Consider the following 21,679-nt stretch of genomic DNA (forward strand, 5'->3'; position numbering starts at 1 on the left):
GGGGTCCTTGGCGGTGCAGTCATCCACAGAACTGTTTGCTCGATAAGCAAACTGAAGGGGATCTAGAAAGGGTCCAGTGATGTCCTTCAGGTGGACCAACACCAGTGTCTCAAATGACTTCATGACCACAGACATAAGAGCGATGGGTCTGTAGTCCATTAAGTCCTGTGATTTTGGGTTTCTTTGGGACGGGGATGATGGTTCATGGGAATAATGGGGTTCAGCTGGACTAGACACACCCAGACCTGATTACTGTCATGCACAACGAGTCACGTGATAAGATGCGCGGATTGACGGTCTCAGAAGTGGAGGCAACTGAGACTTGTCCTCCACCACCCGGATTGAGGTGAGTAACCACGTCATCGAGGACCTACTAAGTAGTGGGAATTGGGCATTCCAAAAGTTATTTAGCCTATATTTTAGTTAAATATCTGTTAGTGACAGTGTTGAAGTGCTGAGCTTAGCGTCCGTATATCCTTCTGAAACGTGTGTGACTGGGGTCACGTGAACATATCGGAGTCTAATGTCTAACACTGACTAGTTGACTAAAACGACTGATCAACTTGTCCATTATGAAAATTAATAGTTTTGCACATCCCTATTAGGGTTACAAATGGCTGTTTTTGTACAAAATACAGTGATCAAGTGTCTTTTGAAACCCGAGCTCTAAATTTCCATGTAAGTTGTGGCGTATTCTTCGAAACATGAATGAGGAGTTGTTCTCTTTTGGGTAGTAAATGGTTAACACTTATTAATAGGAGCTTTTGATGGGGTCTCCAGTGAGTTCCAGTAATTGGTGTTGTGAATGGAGCAGGTCCCAGTGCCTCGAGGTTAAATATGGATTCATGTTACACAATCTCTCCATGTTTCTATTAATTTCATTCACCTGTGGCATTCTCCTGTGGTCCGGCAGTATTGTAATGGTTAACACAGTGCTGGTCAGTTCAGAAACAGACGTGTGTTTCGGTGTTTAACACGAGGGCACAGCTGCACCTGAGCTTTCCTCATCTGGGAATCTCAGAGTCCAAAGGCCAAAAGCCTGAGAGATTTTATTGTGCAAAGTTGGTTAAGGTTTCTTGCTGTAGCTTTCAATCTTTCAAACTCGGCACAGACCTTCAGACTGTTCTGGTTAATTACGCTTTATCTTTTCTAATCGTTTGGTCTTACGTTTTAGTGTAGTGGATGATCAAATATCCCATAGACTTCTGTTGACGTAATGTCAGAATCTGTCTGTCTATCTCAGTGTTTTTAAACTGTTTAAACTTTCAGGCAAGGCTTTGCCACAACTTTCCTTGCAGTTCAGAGATCTGCTGTCCTCGCTGTGAAGACGCATGCGTTTGCTTTGGTGACACTTTAATGTGAATTGTGTTCTGTGATGCATATTGACCAATAGAAGTTCTCCAGAAATGTTGGTAAGTGCTTTAGGATGAGCAGAAGACTGACTGTCATTGTGAAGTTATCACGAGTCACCACTGCTTGACACTTCCTGTGCTCTGAGAGAATCTGATTTTTCAGGAGTCATTGCAGTGTTTGGCAGCTGAGAACTGTCGGTATTCACTAGAGAACAGCAGCCGTGTGTTATTTAGAGTTTGTTTGGAGGTTTGAGTCTCTGTAGAACATCTGCTGTGGATGTTAGCGTGTGAATCTCTGTTGTTTGTTTGGATTGGCTGATTAAACCTTCAATCTGCAGTACAGAAGCCAGTCAAATACACTACTGTACAAAAGTTTAATAGCACAAAGCATCAAATTGAACAAGAATGTCAGTAAAGAAATTTGTTACAAATGACTATTTAAATTAATGCTGTATTCTTAAATTTTTCTGTTCTGTTTGATTCTTTCAAGACAGTAGTGGGTGGATTAGCCTCATCACTCAAAAGAACAATATTAGGGGTTGGCGATATGACCAAAATCGTATATCTCGATATTAATAATTTTATGCCATTATAACGTTCCTCGATGGTGGAACGACCTTCCCAACTCCATCCGTGAAGCACATTCCCTCTCTGCCTTCAAGAAACTTTTTCCTGAGAACTTAACCCTATACTCAATATATACAGTATACATATTACGGATGGGCATTTTGGTCATTTTGTCTACTCGAGGGGCAATGACGTGCATAACTGTGTATATATAATAACATGTCTGACAAACGTCTTTGGCTGCTGAATTGCGTCTTGTTGTTCCAGTGTATCATCTATTCATTATTATAGGCTGTTATAAAATAATCTCTTACAAAATGTACAAAAGATCACTGTTACATCTAGCTGGATCAGAGAAAGTGGATGGTAACTTTTACCCTCATTTGGATCTTTGTCCTTTTGAAGAATCAGACTGATCCGGGCTTGTGTCATGGTTGGCGGAAGCTTTCCATTCTTTAATGATTCTGTATAAACTTCTAACAAAAGTGGAGCCAGTTCTGTAGTATAAGATCTAAAAAATTCCGTGGCAAAGCCATCTGGCCCCGGAGCCTTGCCAGTAGGCAGGGCCTTAACTACCTCATCAAGCTCCTCCAAGGTTATCTCGGAATCAAGAGAATTTTTTTGCTCAGTTGTCAATTTAAGGAGTTCTAATGGTTCCACAAAGTTTCTAATATCTTCATCAGTAGATGAAGACATGGAACTATAGAGATCAAGATAGAATTCTTTAAGAGCATTATTAATATCAATGGCCAAGGTAAAAATTTCACTACCAGAAGATTTCACTGAGGGAATGATAGAAAAAGAATCTCTCTGCTTTTATATATCTAGCCAAAAGCTTACCTGCTTTGTCTCCCGACTCAAAGTCCCGACTGTCTTGCCCTGAATAACCAAAACTCCACTTTCCACGACAAAATAGTATTATATCTGTATTTCAAACGGGTCAATTCTCTGAGGCTATTAGACGACATTCGGTGCTTCAGCTCTGCCTCGGCACTTTTAATATTCTCTTCCAACTCCACGAGTTCTCATACTTTGGATTTTTTGGTGAATGAGGCATACTGTATGATCCGACCCCTAAGAACCACCTTAAGTGCCTCCCAAGCCACACCCACAGAGGATACCGAGGACCAGTTGGTCTCCATATAAACATTGATTTCAGTCTTTAACATTTGTTGGAAATCAGGATTTTGCAAAAGGGAGACATTACAGCTGGCGCTTTGATTTATTTTTCTCCGTATGTGGCAACATCTCTAAACTCACCAGGGCATGATCTGAAACTAAGATGTTTCCAAATGAGCAATCAACAACAGATGAAATGAGGGACATATATATATATAAAAAAATCTATTCTTGAATAAATCTTATGGACTGATGAAAAAAATGTATAGTCCCTACCTGATGGGTTCAAAAGTCTCCAAATATCCGTAAGACCAAGATTTTTACACATCCTGTGAAGCATCAGTGTTGCTCTAGGGGGCTTACACACTTTTGCTTCACTATGATCAAGGACTGAGTCCATCAAAAGATTAAAGTCTCCTACCAGTATTATATCATGAGGGGTGCCAGCGGATCTGTAAAAAGATCTGTAAAAAATCCCTGATCATCAGCGTTAGGTGCATAAATATTAGCCAAAATCAACCTTTGCCCTGAATTTCTGCTAAAACAATGACTCTTCCTATTTTATCTTTAATCTGTTTGAGAAACTTGAATTGTAGATGTTTACTTATCAATGTAATGACTTCCCTGCTCTTACTTGAGCCAGCACTAAAGAAAACATGTCTATCCCATATCTTCCCAATTTTTTCAGCTTCCTGGAGGGAAAGATGCATTTCTTGAAGAAACACTATATCATATTTTTTTACACTTAAGAAAAGAAATAACTTTGCTTCTTTTTATGGAGTGCCCTAACCCATTGACATTCTATGTGGAGAGAGATAACCCACTTATACTAACATTTGACATAACATCAAAAACAAGATTATACAGACCACATTCCCCATTAATGCAACAATCAAACCCCGAACTTCCCCCCCGAACAAAACAAACAGAAAAAAGAAAAACGTGCGCATTAACCCCACGCACGACAGTGCCAACTGGCGTCAATCCCTCTAAACTCAAAGAGTCCATGTACGCATGCGAGAAACCCAGGGACAACTTTGCCATTGGAATGCTCAAGACCAGTGCTTCTGCACAAATTTTATAAAAGACATCCTTTTGTGTAGGCATGAAGATATTTTGCAGTCATTCTTAGTATCCATTCTCAATCTGGCTGGGAACTTCAGTGTAAAAGTGATCGTCCGTTCATGCAAAAGTTTCTTGAAGGAGTCATGCCACAAAACAAACTCCAGCCGCTAGGCGGAGCCAACGCAAAAAGAAACAAAAATGGTGCCCAGCTTCCTCGGTCAGCCAGAGTAAGTACAGTGGGTTAATCCACTCTGGAGCTACATGAAAAACCCCAAATGGCTTACTCATCCATTGTTTTTATAAAAGACAGTGCTTGCTTTGGACACGTAAATACCCTGCGACCATCCCTCGTTTCTATTCTCAGTTTGGCTAGAAACATCAGTGCAAAAGTGATCTTCTGTTGATGTAAGAGTTTCTTACATTCCTTGAACCGGTTGCATTTCTCTCTATCGCAGTCGCAAAGTCCGGGAACAAGAAAACATTGTGGTTCTTCCAAGAAAGCTTTCCTTGCCTCGTGCAACACGAGATCTTTATCGGATGATCTCAGAAATTTGGCCAGAATTGATTCATCTCCCGACGTGCCATCCAAATCGAGTCCCCGGCTCGCAGGGCCACCAGAGGTTTCATCTTGAGCACGTAAGTGTCTTTTAATGTCTCCAGAGCCAGAGGATTTTGACTTCTTTGCCATGTTTACCTCAAAGAACAAATATGTAACTGGGTGTATCGAATCTCACTGGTTATAACATGAAAATGATTAAAAAAAACAGCAAAGTGCGCAGAGCTCGTGTTTCACACGTCTGCTTCTCGCATGGTGTCACGTCGTCCAATCTCTCCACGATCGACGCACAACTTACCAAATGCCCCACCAAGAGCGAGAACCACTAATCATGACCATGAGGAGGTTACCCCATGTGACTCTACCCTCCCTAGCAACCGGGCCAATTTGGTTGCTTAGGAGACCTGGCTGGAGTCACTCAACACATCCTGGATTTGAATTCACGACTCCAGGGGTGATAGTCAGCACCAATACTTGCTGAGCTACCCAGGCCCCCTCTCCCAATTCTTTTGTTGTTTTTGTTTTGTTTGTCCTGTGTTTAGTCATTTTTTTTTCCAATCAGTTTTACAAGGGACGAACTGCTGAACATTCGGCAGCACATACCATACAATCTTTTCCCAGTTTTTGACTATTCGGACATTTTGCTAGACATTTTAGTCAGAGGTGCAGCTGTGTTGTTTAAGAGATGGTGTGCTGGTCAGGCTCCGTCAACGTGGCTTTCGAACAGCGCTGCCGAGTATACATCTAGCGATATTCTTCATTCGCAATTCAACGAACTACATCTCACCCGAGCAAACAAGGACTTTTCAAACTCTGCTGTCTTGTGCTTCACAGAAACCTGGCTGAGTGAAGCCATTCCGGACAGCGCGTTACATCTGCCGGGCTTTCGGCTGTTCAGAGCGGATCACATGCGGAGTTAACGGGGAAAACGAGAGGCTCTGGAACATGCTTTTACATCAGTGTAAGTTGGTGTACAGATGTAACAATGTTAAAGAAGATGAGCTGTCCTAATTTGGAAGCGCTCTTTATCAACTGAAAGCCTTTCTACTCGCCGTGAGAGTTTTCCTCTTTTATTCAGGTGAGGGCTGATCAGATCACAGACATAGAACAACAATACCTGGACTCATTTATTATTATTCTCAGTGATATTAACAAAGCCAACCTCATCCGTGAACTGCCAAAATACAGACAGCACATTACATGTCCCACCAGAGACAGAAATATACTGGATCACTGCTATTCAACATTAAAGGATGCATATCGCTCTGTCCCTAGAGCAGCTTTGGGACTCTCTGATCACTGTCTGGTTCATCTTCTTCTAACCTACAGGCAGATACTTAAATCAGCTAAACCTGTAGATAAAATCTTGTACAATCAGGCCAGAAACAAACTGACAAAAGGGATTAGAGTGGCTAAAAGAAGATACTCTGAGAAGCTGAAAAACAAGTTTTCAGCTTATGACACTGTATCAGTGTGGAAAGGCCTTCTGGAAACAAAAGACAAGGAAAGCACAGGGCCCAGACTTCACCCACTTGTCTAAAATCCTGTGCTAACCAGCTGGCCTCCATCTTCACACAGATCTTCAACAGATCACTGGATCAGTGTAAAGTTCCCTGCTGCTTCAAACACTCCACCATCATCCCTGTCCCAAAGAAACCCAAAATCACAGGACTTAATGACTACAGACCCATCGCTCTGTCTGTAATCATGAAGTCATTTGAGAGACTGGTGTTGACCCACCTGAAGGACATCACTGGACCCTTTCTAGATCCTTCAGACATATGCAAGGATCCTTTTTGTGGACTTCAGTTCGGCTTTCAACACCATCATCCCAGATATTTTCCAGACTAACTTAAACCACTCCCTGGGCACTACCATCTCACAGGACCTGAAGTGGGAGACACACATTGACTCCATTGTGAAAAAGGCCCAGCAGAGGTTGAACTTCCTTCACCAGCTGAGGAAGTTCAACCTGCCACAGGTGCTGCTGATACAGTTCTACTCAGCAGTCATTGAGTCTGTCCTCTGCACTTCAATAACTGTCTGGTTTGATTCAGCTATGGAATCGGACATCATAAGACTACAAAGGACAGTTCGGACTGGTGAGAGGATTATTGGTTGCCCCCTGATTCCCCCTTCAAGAACTATACACTTCCAGAGTGAGGAAAAAGGCTGGAAAAATCACTCTGGACCCCACTCACCCTGCCCATTACCATTTTGAACTGTTGCCTTCTGGCCGAAATTTCAGAGCTCTGAGCACCAGAACCGTCAGGCACAGGAACAGTTTTTTCCCCTCAGACTATCCATCTCATGAACAGTTAAAACTGCCCCATTGAGCAATAATTATGTGCAGCACACAGCTTAGTCTATTTATATTTATCCAACATACCCTACCTCTTCTGCCATTACATTGACATTAACTCATCAGAGCCGTTTCTGAAAGTTGTTTGTTTGATGTAATTGAGTTTCCATGCGCTCATGTGTTTGAAGAATTCTAGAAGTTCAAAGGCCTCATTTTTTTAACGTCTGGCGTTATAGTGAAATCTGTTGTTTTTCCAATGTGTGTGTGATAGCGAGTGATCGTCACATATACTTCTGCTGTTTGTCCTGCATGTTTGTGAATCTGAACATGGAGAATCAGTCTGCTTCTTCCATTGAGCGAGTTTCCTCCTGCATATCTACAGTCATAACCTGCTTTATTGTCATCTATTCATAGCACAGCTGTGACCAGAGAGCACAATAACTTCAGTTTCTTTTACTTCCTGCACACGACCGGCCATTCACAGTGAAAGTATCTGGGTTACATTGACAGTTCAACACATGACGGTGTTTAAATCCATCAGTCTGATGTTGATCACATTGAGCTTATTTTGTGTTCTTAAAGTTGGAAAGTTTATTTTGTGTGACAGTTTTTCATTACAGACAGGAAGCGTCTCTTTTGGCTCTTGTGAACTTCTGTTGTTCAATTTGGAAATCTTATCAACTCATGAAAATGAAATCTCAATGTAAACAAGTTTGTTCAAAGTATCCCTCGTGGTCAGATAGTGAGTGAATGAAATATGATAATCTTGATAATGAGACTCATCTTAATCCTGCTATACACTGTAGGATTACAGTCCTTTAAGTTTGTTGCTTGTCAGACCATACGATATGAACGCATTGAGATTGCCATGGCACACTGTGCGACACTATGTCAGACTGTACGATACACATCATAGCCAACTGTGGTCCCAATCATCCCAATCAGTGAACGTGAGCGTTGTGGAATAGAAGCGAAAAGGTGAGATTTGCCCGGAGGAGCATTTTATTTATTTTCGTTTTGTAAGATCTGTATCTAATTCATTGGATAATGCTTTCATATTGCTGAAGTGTCTCCAAGTATTTTCTGCTCATTTATTGAAACTTTTTATGTAAAATGAAAAGAAGAAAAAGCACTGAAAGAGCTTGAGTAGAGTGATAACTGGGCACAAATGTTGCTATGGTGCAGACGTGGAGCAGGTTTCTTTCCAAGTGAATTGGGGTGCGAGAGAGGAGCGGACTTTCTAATCTGACCGTCGTAATGGCAGTCACACTATACGACTACGATGCTAAATTTATGACACTTCCAGAACTTTGTCTGAGGCTAAAGATCACTGCGAAGAGTATTAATCGGCCGTCGATGAACATGTCACACTGACCGCTGTAAGATTGCTGATTTTGCCTTACGACGACAGAAATCCTTTAGGATTCCCGAATCATAGCCATTCTGTCTCAGACGGCAGAATGGTGGCCAAAATCATACAGTGTGCACCGGGCTTTATTAGTGCTCATCATACAGTTCTCTCTCAACTCACTGATGACAAAGCAAACCAGATTTGTATATGATCTGAAGAAGATGTGAGTGGTGCTTGCCCACTGAAATATTTACTGCCATAAAGTTCCAGTCTTGTGGGGTGTTGCCAGGCCATTTTAATGTGGTTGCTAGGGTGTTCAGGGTGGTTGCTGGGTGGTTGTTTACTAACTGAAGTGAAAAGAGTCACCGTAATATTCTGCCCTCTAGATTTGAGTAGAGTCTCTCCTTTAATGTAGGTGTACGGGGGTTTTTCAGGTGTAAATGGTAAGTGTGATCTGTTAGCTCTCCTCGACAACACACATGATTTAAGGGATCATTCATGGCTGGAGCACAAACGTGTGTGTGTGTGTGTGTGTGTGTGTGTGTAATATATAAATATATATATATATAAAATCAGTATTCACTGTATGGTTCAGTTAGTTTAGGCAGTGTATTTGAAATGGGGAATGGTTAGTCGGTCAGTGTATCTTGTGATGTATAAATATGTGTTGTGTTTGCTATAAATGTGCCCTGTGTTCTGTCTTTACAATCACAACTGTTTCCTGCTTGTTATTCTATTGTTCCTGTTATATTGAACACACTCACACACACACACACACACACACACACACACTCTCTCTCACACACACACAAACACAGTGAGAATGGGATCTCATCCTGTGTAATAACTCTTGACACGTTTGATCCGCAGTTCCGTGTTCCCGCAGGATCTCTGTAATGTTAGAGAGATCTGACAAGAGCTGTCAATGATCAAACACTGTTTCAGTGTCGGTTGGTCAAGTCATTGGTTAATTAGTGATCACAGTTCTGTTTAAACAATAGTAGACACCCAGAGCTGTGTGTATGTGTTTACTTCATGATTAAAGTATGACAGGACTTCCATTTGGGTACGTCCACAATTTTATTCTATAAATGCTCCAAATTTTCTTTTAGGGTTTATTGAGTATTTTTATTAGGATTCTACCAGGGATGAGCATTTTGAGTGATTTTGTAGTCAAGTACTCTAACACACAAAAAATGAGTAATAATCGATTACTTCAAATAAGAATTTAAATTCCACCTTCAACCTTTGAACCTGTTTTCTTGTGAAAAATTGGCACTATGCATAAACAACAACATCTAGATTAAAAAATGACAAATATTATTTGCACTTACACAGGAACATACATTTCCATGTTCTCTGAAGTGAAACAAACACTTCAAATATTGACAGAAGTTTCATGCATCTACAGCACTACAAGTTGGAATGGCAAGATTTACTGTAGATCAGTTTTGTTGTTGCTCATGGGTAAATGCATAAAGGAAAATCAAATTGCATTATTCGAGTAGTGTTTTTACTAGTTGAATAATTAAATGAATAGTGCACCCAAAAATGTAAGATTCTCTCATCATTTACTCACCCTCATGCCATCCCAGATGTGTATGACTTTCTTTCTTCTGCAGAACACAAATGAAGATTTTTAGAAGAATATTTCAGCTCTGTAGGTCCATACAATGCAAGTGAATGGTGACCAGAACTTTGAAGCTCCAAAAAGCACATAAAGGCAGCATAAATCAATACCTGAGTACCTGGGCTGGTATTGTACTGAAGCCAAAATGTTGGTATCGGAGCACCCCATCATTGTATGGACCTACAGAGCTGAAATATTCTTCTAAATATCTTCATTTGTGTTCTGCAGAAGAAAGTAAGTCATACACATCTGGGATTTGAAATCAGTACTTTGGCAACAAATAAACATTTGAAATCAATTAGAAAAGGACTTGACTTGATTAAAAATTCTGCATGATGTCTCTCAGTTGTATATTACTTTTATGCTGCCTTTATGTGCTTTTTGGAGCTTCAAAGTTCTGGTCACCATTCACTTGCATTGTATGGACCTACAGAGCTGAAATATTCTTCTAAAAATCTTCATTTGTGTTCTGCAGAAGAAAGAAAGTCATACACATCTGGGATGGCATGAGGGTGAATAAATGATGAGAGAATCTTCATTTTTGGGTGAACTGTCCCTTTAAGCTGAACGAGTACTTGATTAATCAGTTATTCGTGCACATCCCTCTATTTTACATAATATGGTTCCAGTAAAACGGACAATAAATGAGCTCAAGCACAAGCCAAAAGTTAATAGATCTCCACAATCATAAAATATGGAGAAGAATAAAGAGAAGAAATAAAATGATCATATGATGTTGATGTGCTGATGTGACTGAATGTTGTTGATACAGTGACATCATCTCTTCAGTCTCCTGCACATGTGTGATTGCGTCCAGTCATGACAAACACAACACACTGTGAGATGTGTGTTGTGCAGTGTGTGTGAGGTGTGACCTCTGACAGTGGGTGTGGTCTAATCAGATCAGGTCCTTGAAGGTCACGGAGGTCAAGATGGTTCTGGTTCCACCTGCTCTTGTTTCTCTCTCATCAGACAGTGTTTTACTGGTTAACATGATCCAGTTAGCTTCTGCTGGTGGATTCTGTAACTACACAATTATGAGGGCACAAGCATCATTCTCCATTGACGGCCATTCAAAAGTAATGATGTATGTCTTTGATTAATGTCCTGTTAGATCAGTCTGCGGTCAGTCGCATGAGCTCCAGCTGTAGGTTGAGTTTATGAATAATCGTTACGTGTTTTGAGTGAAAGCAGCAGTGTGATCGGACTAAATGAGTGTTGCATGATTGTGACAAAAGTCCTAATTGTCAATTATTTAAATTGATATTGTAATTCGTGACTAATTTCAAATAATAGAATGACATTAAAATACTTATTTTGTTGGGGCATCTGCATGCTATATACTTGCATTTTTTAATGCAATATGAGTAATTGACCATTTTCACGATAGGTTAATTGTGGCAGCTGATTTTCTTTATCCTGTTAATTCTGGACGTTACAGATTCATTAATGGACTGTAATAATGCTGCTGTATGAGGTCACTGAGATCTGTAGTTTATAGATAACTAACATGTGATTCAGAGACACTAAACTATTAATGTACGTTGTTTTGATCTTTGAGGATAACGGCATCTCTCCCATGATCCTTCAACACAGGGTCTGTCTCTCTCTCTCCTACAGCCACTGGAAAATATTCCTGAGCTGTCTGTGAACTTCCAGTTTGCTGGTTACCCTGGTGATGTAGCTCATGTGATCAGGCTCTTGCTCTGTGTGTGTGTGTGTTCATTTCCACAGGCGTTTGAGCAGCATTAGTGATCATGTGATAGAGACAGTATTATTGGTTTGATGTTTTTCTGAAGAGTGTTTCATGTTTCATATTTTAATAAATGTAACTTTTTTTGTTCATGTCAGTCATTTCTGTCTGGGTGGTTCAGAACAGAGAGGAAACAGGAAGTGAATTAAACAGTGTGTTTTACCCTTGACCTTCTGATGTAAACACAGACCTGTGTGTGTGTGTGTGTGTGTGTGTCATATTCATGTTCTGAATGATACCTGTCAAACATCTGTGATTTATTTTTCGCTTCATTTTGTTCAACATATCATTTCCAAGTTTCTAATCATAGAAAAATAATTTTATTTCATGAATGTTTTTTTTTTCATTTGGTAGATTGTCTAATAGTTGTTACTCCTTGCAGTGTTTGTTGCGAGATGAGACATGAGTCTCATGAGAATTCGGCACAAGGTGGCAAATTTGTACGATAAATCAAGTCATTTTTATTTGTATATCACTTTTCACAACACACATCATTTCAAAGCAGCTTTACAGGAAATCATGCTTTAACAGAAAATGAAACTGTAATATCTATAATGTCTTGTGTAGTTTGATTAAATATGATTGTAAATTGTGTATAAAGATAAATAATTCAATAATAATTGTATTTATAACCCCAGTGAGCAAGTTGAAGGCGACTGTGGCGAGGAACACAAAACTCCATAAGATGTTGATTAATGGAGAAAAATAACCTTGAGAGAAACCAGACTCACTGTGGGGGCCAGTTCCCCTCTGACTAACATCATGAATATAATGACAATATTACTTATTTATGTGCGGTGAAGTCATGGTTTAAAATGTGTTAAGGGTCAGTGTTTAAACAAAGATTTTGTATGAACTGTAAGATTAATGACTAATGTCTTTGAAGTTCATCCTGGATTAACTGCAGAAGTTCACACTGATGCATTGTCCTTTGTTAGTTGACTGATGAAGCGTTTTATTGGCAATTAATTGATAGTCTGTGTATTCCATTATAAGAGTGTAGTCCATCAATAGACAAAGGTGATGCAGGCAGAGATCAGTGAGGTGCATCGCAGTTCAACCGGTCGGTAATTTCAGTGAGGTTCAGTGAGGTCCATCCTAAATCCAAGGTTCAGGCAGTGGCAGATGAAGTATCCGATGTCTTACAGCTGGAGTTGGCATCAGTTCATCCTCTGAAGTCCATCGTAATAGACTGAAGTGATGTCTGGCTGGCACCGGCTGCATTTAGTCATCATCACTCAGAGACACGTAGCAGTGGAGTCCGACACCAAGCAGAAACGGAGCTGGATCTGACCGGTTCTGATGACCTCGGGTTGAGACATGGAAACAAATAGAATAATATTATTGTAGATGCCATTCAATTTTATGCAGAGTTATAGATCATGATGGATGTTTCTGGTTCTGGCAGACCTAACTAAAGCAGACTAATTGTGAGCTGATGGATAAATGAGGTGTATGCTTGAATAAATATATGAGTCTTTAGTCTCGACTTAATCTGAGTGAGTGTGTCTGCATCCCGAACAGTGTTAGGGAGACTATTCCATAGTTTAGGAGACAAATAGGAAAAGGATCTACCTCCTTTTGTGGATTTTGATATTCTAGGAACTATTAACAGGCCAGAATTTTGTGATCGTTTTGAACGTGATGGAATATAGTGTGACAGAAGGTCACTTAAGTACTGTGGAGATAGACCATTCAAAGCTTTGTATGTAGTTAACAGAATTTTTAAATGAATATGAAATTTAACAGGAAGCCAATGTAACGATGATAAAATGGGGCTAATATGATCATATTTATTGGTTCTCGTCAGCACTCTGGCAGCTGCATTTTGAACCAATTGAAGTTTATTGATCTTGCAGGACATCCTCCCAGTAATGCATTACAATAATCTAGTCTTGAGGTCATGAACGCATGAATTAGTTTTTCGGCATCGGCAACAGAGAGCATGTGTCGTAATTTAGCAATATTTCTGAGGTGGAAGAATGCTGTTCTACAAACATTGGAAATTTGATTTTCAAAGGACAGATTGGTATCAAATATAACACCTAAATTCTTCGCTGTTGAAGACGATGTAACAGTACATCCATCGAGAGTCAAATTATATTTTAGCATCTTATTTTTAGAGGTTTTTGGTCCAATAATTAGTACCTCTGTTTTGTCGGAATTGAGTAGAAAGAAATTTCTGGCCATCCAATCTTTGATTTCATTGATACACTCTGCTAATTTGGAGAATTGTGAAATTTCATCAGGTTTAGAAGAAATATAAAGTTGAGTATCGTCGGGATAACAGTGGAAACTTATTCCATGATTCCTGATAATATCTCTGAAGGGAAGCATATATAAGGAGAAAAGCAGAGGCCCTAAAACTGATCCCTGTGGCACTCCATACTTTTGTTTGATTTGACAATTCCTCATTTACACAGACAAAGTGGTAGCGGTCTGCTAAATAGGACCTAAACCATGCTAATGCAAGTCCACTAATGCCAACATAATTCTCCAGCCTATTCAAGAGAATGTCGTGATCTATGGTGTCGAAGGCAGCACTAAGATCTAAAAGCACTAGAAGAGAAATGCAGCTGTGATCAGATGATAAGAGCAAGTCATTAGTAACTCTGATAATTGCAGTCTCTGTACTGTGATGGGACCTAAATCCTGACTGATATTGTTCATATATACTATTTCTATGAAAACGTACAACTTATAGCCTACATCAACAAATCATACGCTTCACAAACACTCGTTCAGGAACCTGGAAGTGTCGCTTCTGTATTACACATCAGGACTTTTAACATTAATATCATGTTTTTGTTTATACGCCCTGGGTTAGGGTTGGGTTAGGTGTTACACTTTATGGTTAGGTTTAAGGATGTGGTTTTGGTTAGGGGTTAAAGTTACAAAAACACAGTTTTGGATTAACATGAAACAAACGCCACAAGGAACTACAAGGACATGAGGAAAGCATTTCTCATTGGTGAGTGTATCACTTAACTTGTACAAACTGGTAATATCAAACTTTGTGTTGCTTTGAGTTATGCATTATTTAGCCTGATATCATGAACATTACGTTACCGTGGCAACATTTTTGCAGAATGAAATTATGTGCTTCATTACACGTTTGGCTACAGTTTCCTATTGAAATGTCCAGCGGGGGGCGCTAAAAGCGAGTGAAATGTTGTCGCAATCAGGCAAGGTTTCTACGGTGCAACGCACCCTCCTAACTTAAAACTTTAACCTGATCCTAACCAATAGTGATCTAAAATCAAACAAGAGGTGAACAAAATAGACATCCTGACCCTAAACCAACACCTAAACCTAACCAAGAATGTTTTAAAATGCAAATGAGAAATGAAAAGTAAATTTTCTGAAGTCTGTGACACTTTCGTGTCACGTGTCAGCTTTCGTGTTTGGCTGGTCTCGAAACACGGTTTTCTGAGTTCAAAACCCAACACTCTATCAGATGAGCTACTGCGCAAACTATCACATTGGAATTGAGTGTGTAAATATAGGCGAGTTTGTAAAACAAGCATTAAAACGTGTCGTTTTTCAAATTATATCATAACATAGTGTTTGAGTGATAAAGCGAAAAATACGTGTTTATAAAGTCATAATCAGCTGTTGTACTCATGATTTGTGTGAAAGTGAATAAAATGCACAGTTGTAGTAGCGCCTCTAGTGTTCATTCTAGAGAACTGCAGCGAAACAGAACGCGGCACGTAAAAGTCAGTTTGTAAAAATGTAGTTATAGTAACGTTCATTCTATGAGACAAGGTTGGACTTTTTCCTTGATCTTTTGAAATAAGACTTTATTGTGTTATGAAAACATCCTGTAAATGTCAGAACTCAAAACTTGCTAAAAAGAGCCTTTACTGAAAAAACAAAACGAAAAGCAAATAACAACTTTCTGCAATCAGATGGATGAATTTATCAACATGAGCGTCCACATTTACTCATCATTAATGTTTAGAAACTTGACATCCAGTCACATTGAGGTAATGAGGATTTAGGATAGATGTGATTATTCCAAAACACCAGAAGAAACAAATAATGATTTGTGCCATCAGAGAGAGAGAGACGGGCAGCGTGTTCTCTGTATAGATGTGTGCTGTGGGGATTTGTGAGCAGATTGTAAATGAACTCCACACAGAGAAGTTTCATGCTTCTCTTCACAAACCCACTACAGATACGACATGAGAATGTAAAACACACTGACTCACGACAGTACTGCTGCTGTGTGTGAATCATCAGTGAACACTTACTCTGATATAAACCGTCAGGTTCATTTGATTCATTCAGACATTCAGTATATTAGTGGCTGTTTAATTAGATTTCATATGTTGTTCAGGACTGTATCTGGACTCATCATAAAGGTTTAATAGGATCACTGCAGGCCTGTGATGTCACAGTGAGAGCAGAGGATTGTGGGTATATATACGGGCCGACAGACAGGAGATAACCGGATTAAAGCTCTTGATGATGTTTAAGAGGAATAATGTTCACCGTATGGTAAGGCTGGGCGATATGGCTTCAGAAGTTGTATCTCGATATTTTTCAGCAAATTGACGATATTCGATATATGTCGCAATAATTATGTTTTTGCTCTGAAATAGCATAAAAGTGTTTTTTTAACCAGAGGAACCATCATTTCTAAACAGCCACTGTAGCAAGTAGAATTAATATTTCAAAGGTATTAAATAAAAATCTATTTAAAAATGATGAAGGCGGGGCCTGGGTATCTCAGCGAGTATTGACACTGACTATCACCCCTGGAGTCGCGAGTTTGAATCCAGGGTGTGCTGAGTGACTCCAGCCAGGTCTCCTAAGCAACCAAATTGGCCCGGTTGCTAGGGAGAGTAGAGTCACATGGGGTAACCTCCTCGTGGTCGCTATAATGTGGTTCTCGCTCTCGGTGGGGCGTGTGGTGTGATGTGCGTGGATGCCGCGGAGAATAGCGTGAAGCCTTCACATGTGCTACGTCTCCACGGTAACGCACTCAACAAGCCACGTGATAAGATGCAACTGATATTCGTCCTCCGCCACCCGGATTGAGGCGAGTCACTACGCCGCCACGAGGACTTAGAGCGCATTGGGAATTGGGCATTCCAGATTGGAGAGAATTTTAAATTTTTTTTAAATGATGAAGCCATGTTTCCCTCAGTTATTCACTAAATTATCACAAGGGAGAGTAAAACAATCATTTTCATTGATTTGCACGTTTATGCTTATATGTAACATACAATGATATGTGGAAGCTTAATAAAAATCTTATTTACCTTCATATATTTGATCATACTATAACATTTTTCTTTGTGAATGAACACGGTGTGCAAAAACTACTTCACGTATTTTTTGGAAACCAGGGGTCGGTTGCACCAGCTATACGTACGTTACAACTTAGTCTAGTTGTGGCGTAAATTGTGACTTAGTGCCCATTTACGCACTAATATGTATTTGAGGGTTGCACCATTAAACTTAGGTAGGATATAACCCTACGTATAAACGAAATATTTATGGAAGACTCCGACCAGGAGTAACAGATGGAATAAAAAAGCAGACTGATATTTAATGACATCAGAGAGCTCACCATTTCGACATACATTATGATGTTGACATTTACACTCGTTTACATTTACGAGAGAGAGAAAAAATGTACCTTTAAGAGGCTGCATAACGGTGCAGTTTTCAGGGTGCGTCGCCCGGTGTCAAGTTTCAGCACATTCAAAATATATATATATGATATTAAAATGAATAAATGTCTGTTGTATTAGTATTTATTTATCAGCCCTTATTTATTTTAGATACAGTTCCTATATATTATTATTTACACAGGGCAAATATATTATTTATTAAATCTACTTTTATTACGTATAGTATTTTAATGGGGATATAATTTATTACAGCTGGCAAATAATGTTTGAACATCAACTAACAAAATCAAATTGATTTTCATGGCTATTTAATACGTCTGTGTATAAATATGAACGCTGCTTATTGGATCAGTTAAGGTAAACGTCATATTATGCGACTTTACGGAGAGCTTACGACCTACTAGTTAAGTCTTGCCTTAAGAACAGGTTACAGGAACCAAATTAAACACTGACTTAGTTACAAACTAACTAGTAGTTACTAACTTTACGTTCCAATTTACGTGAGAACTTACACACAGCTGGTGCGACCCTACCCAGATTTACATTTCATCATACTAAATTATTACTGTGGAACCCAGTCAAGTTTATTATTATAATACTGAATTATTATTATTATATTCAGGATAAGATCTGTTAAAGATAAATGTATATATTTTTGTCCTTTTTACTTCACCCTGAACTGGGGTTTTTATTTTGACAGTGCAAGTTCAATCGTGTTTATTTCACTTTCACCAGGAGCTTTTATTATGAAACAGGAAGTGCAGTGTTTGTTTGACTGTTACGAGTTTCGCATCAAACTCTCCTTTACTGTTCCGTGTTTGTAGATTTGTATAATGACTTTACTAATGTTTGGAATTTCTTGAATGCTTGAACCTGCAGTACTTCACAATACAGGTGAACTGTGCTACAATCACGAGCCCCCGCGTGTGCACGGATCCGTGCGTCACCGGTTCGTTCTGAAGTGCACACAGACCATGTTTATCTGTCTTTAATCGCCTTTGGCAGTTTAATAATCACATATGATCATATCTCCATTTTGGTGATATTTTGATTAATTATGCAGCCCTAAAGGATCATAAAATTAGTCTACTGATACACTCTGTGAAACTTAATGGCCAAATAAACGGCTCGTTAAAATCTTCGCGATTTTCACGATATTGGTTTTTTTTCTCCCCAATTTGGAATGCCCAATTCCCAATGCGCTCTAAGTCCTCGTGGTGGCGTAGTGACTCGCCTCAATCCGGGTGGCGGAGGACGAATCTCAGTTGCATCTTATCACGTGTCTTGTTGAGCGCGTTACCGTGGAGACGTAGCGCGTGTGGAGGCTTCGCACTATTCTCCGCAGCATCCACGCACAACTCACCACACACCCCACCGAGAGCAAGAACCACATTATAGCGACCACGAGGAGGTTACCCCATGTGACTCTACCCTCCCTAGCAACCGGGCCAATTTGGTTGCTTAAGGAGACCTGGCTGGAGTCACTCAGCACGCCCTGGATTCAAACTCACGACTCCAGGTGTGATAGTCAGCGTCAATACTCGCTGAGATACCCAGACCCCCTATTCACGATATTGTTAAAAATCATCGCGATTATATCATGGGTATTCAATGTATCGCCCAGTCCTACCGAATGGATGTACAGTCAGCAAAAACATAGTAGTGTGTGTTTGTGGCCTTTTACTTAATTGAGTTTAATGATTCGCTTTGATTATTATTGGCTTGACTTCTCAGCACAACCCAAGTTTCACTTGAAATATAAAATAAGCCTCACCTGTTTGAAATCAATATGACACATTAGAAACAGACAACCGCATCCTGATTTAGAAACGCTTGAACAAAGTGACCTGCTGTTTTTGACAGATTAATTTAACTGATTTTATATTAGCCGAGCACTCGTGCCCGACTGCTCGGTTAACTTGTGCCCACTGCTGGTTAATATAAAATCAATTAAATGAAACCCGGATCTGAACATCTCTGGCTAATAACTCATCAGACAAACGAGCTTCTACTCTGTTAGACATTTGATTATAATATTAAAGCTGACATCATTAAGGTCCAAGAGTTTTTTATGGTATTATTTTATTTTTATTATTTAATAATTTTTATTTACAATTGTACATTTCATCTATTTAAATGTATTGTAGTCTATTTTTATTGTATTTCATTTGTTATTTCATTTAAGTGTATTTTATTACAAATCAAAAGACCTTCCAATTCAGGATAAAGCAGATGAGGAACTCGTGTTTTCTGTTTTTGTTAAGATTTGTCATGAACTTTTCAAACAGCCGCTCCAGTCCTGTGAATCCCAGCATGCTTTGCTCTGTAGTGGATAATCACAGACCTGTGTGAGTTTGTAAATCTCTAAATAAATCCTCTTAAAGATTCCACAGCGACAGGACTAGGCCATGGCACTCTTTCTCTGGCTAATGGAGCGTCTCACATTGATCATATTGAAGCCGTGAACAGGTAATATTGACATAAATCAATACATGTTTCAGTTCCTTAGAGGATCAGACAGATGGAGGGGTGTGCGGTTGTAATAAGTTCTATTTGCGCTGAGATTACAAGAAATACAGATCTTGGTAGGAAATGATTCCTGAATATTGTGTTTGTTTTTATGAATCACTGGATTTGATCACGCTCATGTAGATCTTTTATATTGTTACAGTTTCCTGTCAGGAAAGGAAACTTGTGTGCTTTTAGTGTTTGAAGTTTATCAGTTCATTTATTGTCTCTTGTGATGTCTGTCCCATGTTTGTCTTTTTGACTTTAGTTGCTGTAGTTTGTAGGTGTGACTGTATTGAGTTAAACAGTTACTGCACTGACCTTCACAACACACAATACACTTGCTTGTCTTTGGATGAAATATTACATTCTCTTTGATGTGTCCGAGGTTTAGAACTTGTCAGTTTTTATGAGTGTCGTTCGTGTATCTCTGTGTGGACTGTTATGACACTGGTATCTGTTTATGAAAATAATTCTGGGAGTCCTCTGGGTGTTACATCCACAATGTGACTGTAGTGTGTGTGTGTTTAATGTTATGCATTGTGTCTCTCAGACCCTGATGACACCTGGTCTTAAGATGCATCTCGTGTGATCTGATCACATGTGGTCAGACGAGACACATCACTGTTCACACCTGGTCACTTAAATGCGTCTCTTGTGAGCACTTGTGTTGGGATTTCGAGTGGAGGGTCTCTTAATTTCATGACCACGTACATCAATCACTATGTCAGTGTGTTAGTGCATGATAATAAATTACAACAAAACCAGAAAAAAGACAAAGAAAGCGTTGTGCTGTTTCTCCCAGATGTGGCTGAAATTTAATCTAAGCACAAACGCAACATTTCAAGCAAAATCATCCATTATTTTAGTGGATTTCCCATATTAAAGCAGCTTCAGATGTGTGTGTGTGTGCATGTTCATATCAGACACACTGATGAAGATCTGTGAAGTTCTCGTGTTTGTTTGTTTGTGTATCCGCTAGGGCTGCTCGATTATGGCAAAAATCGTGATTATGATTTATTTTGGTCAATATTGAGATCACGATTATTCATTGACTTTGGAAACATCATGCATTTATTGAACTTTTTAAAAACTTGTCTTTTTAACGTGGATTTCCTTGAACTTGAAATTGCTGTTGTCATATGATAATTATATTATGTTACATATGGTAGTCAAATTAAGGAAAGCCTCCATTGCCATCATTAACAGCAGGGATGATCATAGTTCTATGGAATGAGAACTACTTTTTCATCATGTTATTGCAGCAACATCTACCATGTACAGTAAAGTCTATACATTATCACAATACCACAGTGTCAGTAGTCGGTCATGAAATTTGACGATTCTCAATACCAGCTTCAAAACCACAACAAATAACACGAACTAATATGTTAATTACGGAAGAATGGTTTCAAGTTCTTAAGTAATTATTCAAGACTAGTAAACAGGCAGTAATAAAATAACAATAAAAACAGCAATGAACGAATCCAGGGTGTGCTGAGTGACTCCAGCCGGGTCTCCTAAGCAACTAAATTGGCCCGGTTGCTAGGGAGGGTAGAGTCACATGGGGTAACCTCCTCGTGGTTGCTATAATGTGGTTCTCGCTCTCGGTGGGGCGCGTGGTGAGTTGTGTGTGAATGCCGCGGAGAATAGCGTGAAGCCTCCACACGCGCTACGTCTCCGTGGTAACGCTCTCAACAAGTCACGTGATGAGATGTGCGGATTGACGGTCTCGGACGCGGAGGCAACTGAGATTCGTCCTCCGCCACCCGGATTGAAGCAAGTCACTACACCACCACGAGGACTTAGAGCGCACTGGGAATTGGGCATT

General features: G+C 39.6%; 1 protein-coding gene across 4 annotated transcripts in view; it reads left to right on the forward strand.

Moving 5' to 3' along the window:
- The window catches only part of LOC127436428 (epidermal growth factor receptor kinase substrate 8-like), a 66,797-nt gene that overhangs the window by 3,826 nt on the left and 41,292 nt on the right, over positions 1 to 21,679 (forward strand). Inside the window, exon 1 of one of the 4 annotated variants that reach the window (XM_051690554.1) lies at positions 19,731 to 19,809. The exons of the other annotated variants lie outside the window; for them this stretch is intronic. The gene's annotated coding sequence lies outside the window, so the exon portion shown is untranslated. Of the gene's footprint in view, positions 1 to 19,730; positions 19,810 to 21,679 lie in introns of those variants that run through there. 4 annotated transcript variants of the gene reach the window in all.

The sequence above is a fragment of the Myxocyprinus asiaticus genome, chromosome 47, assembly GCF_019703515.2.
Source record: "Myxocyprinus asiaticus isolate MX2 ecotype Aquarium Trade chromosome 47, UBuf_Myxa_2, whole genome shotgun sequence".
In the NCBI taxonomy this organism is placed as follows: domain Eukaryota; kingdom Metazoa; phylum Chordata; class Actinopteri; order Cypriniformes; family Catostomidae; genus Myxocyprinus; species Myxocyprinus asiaticus.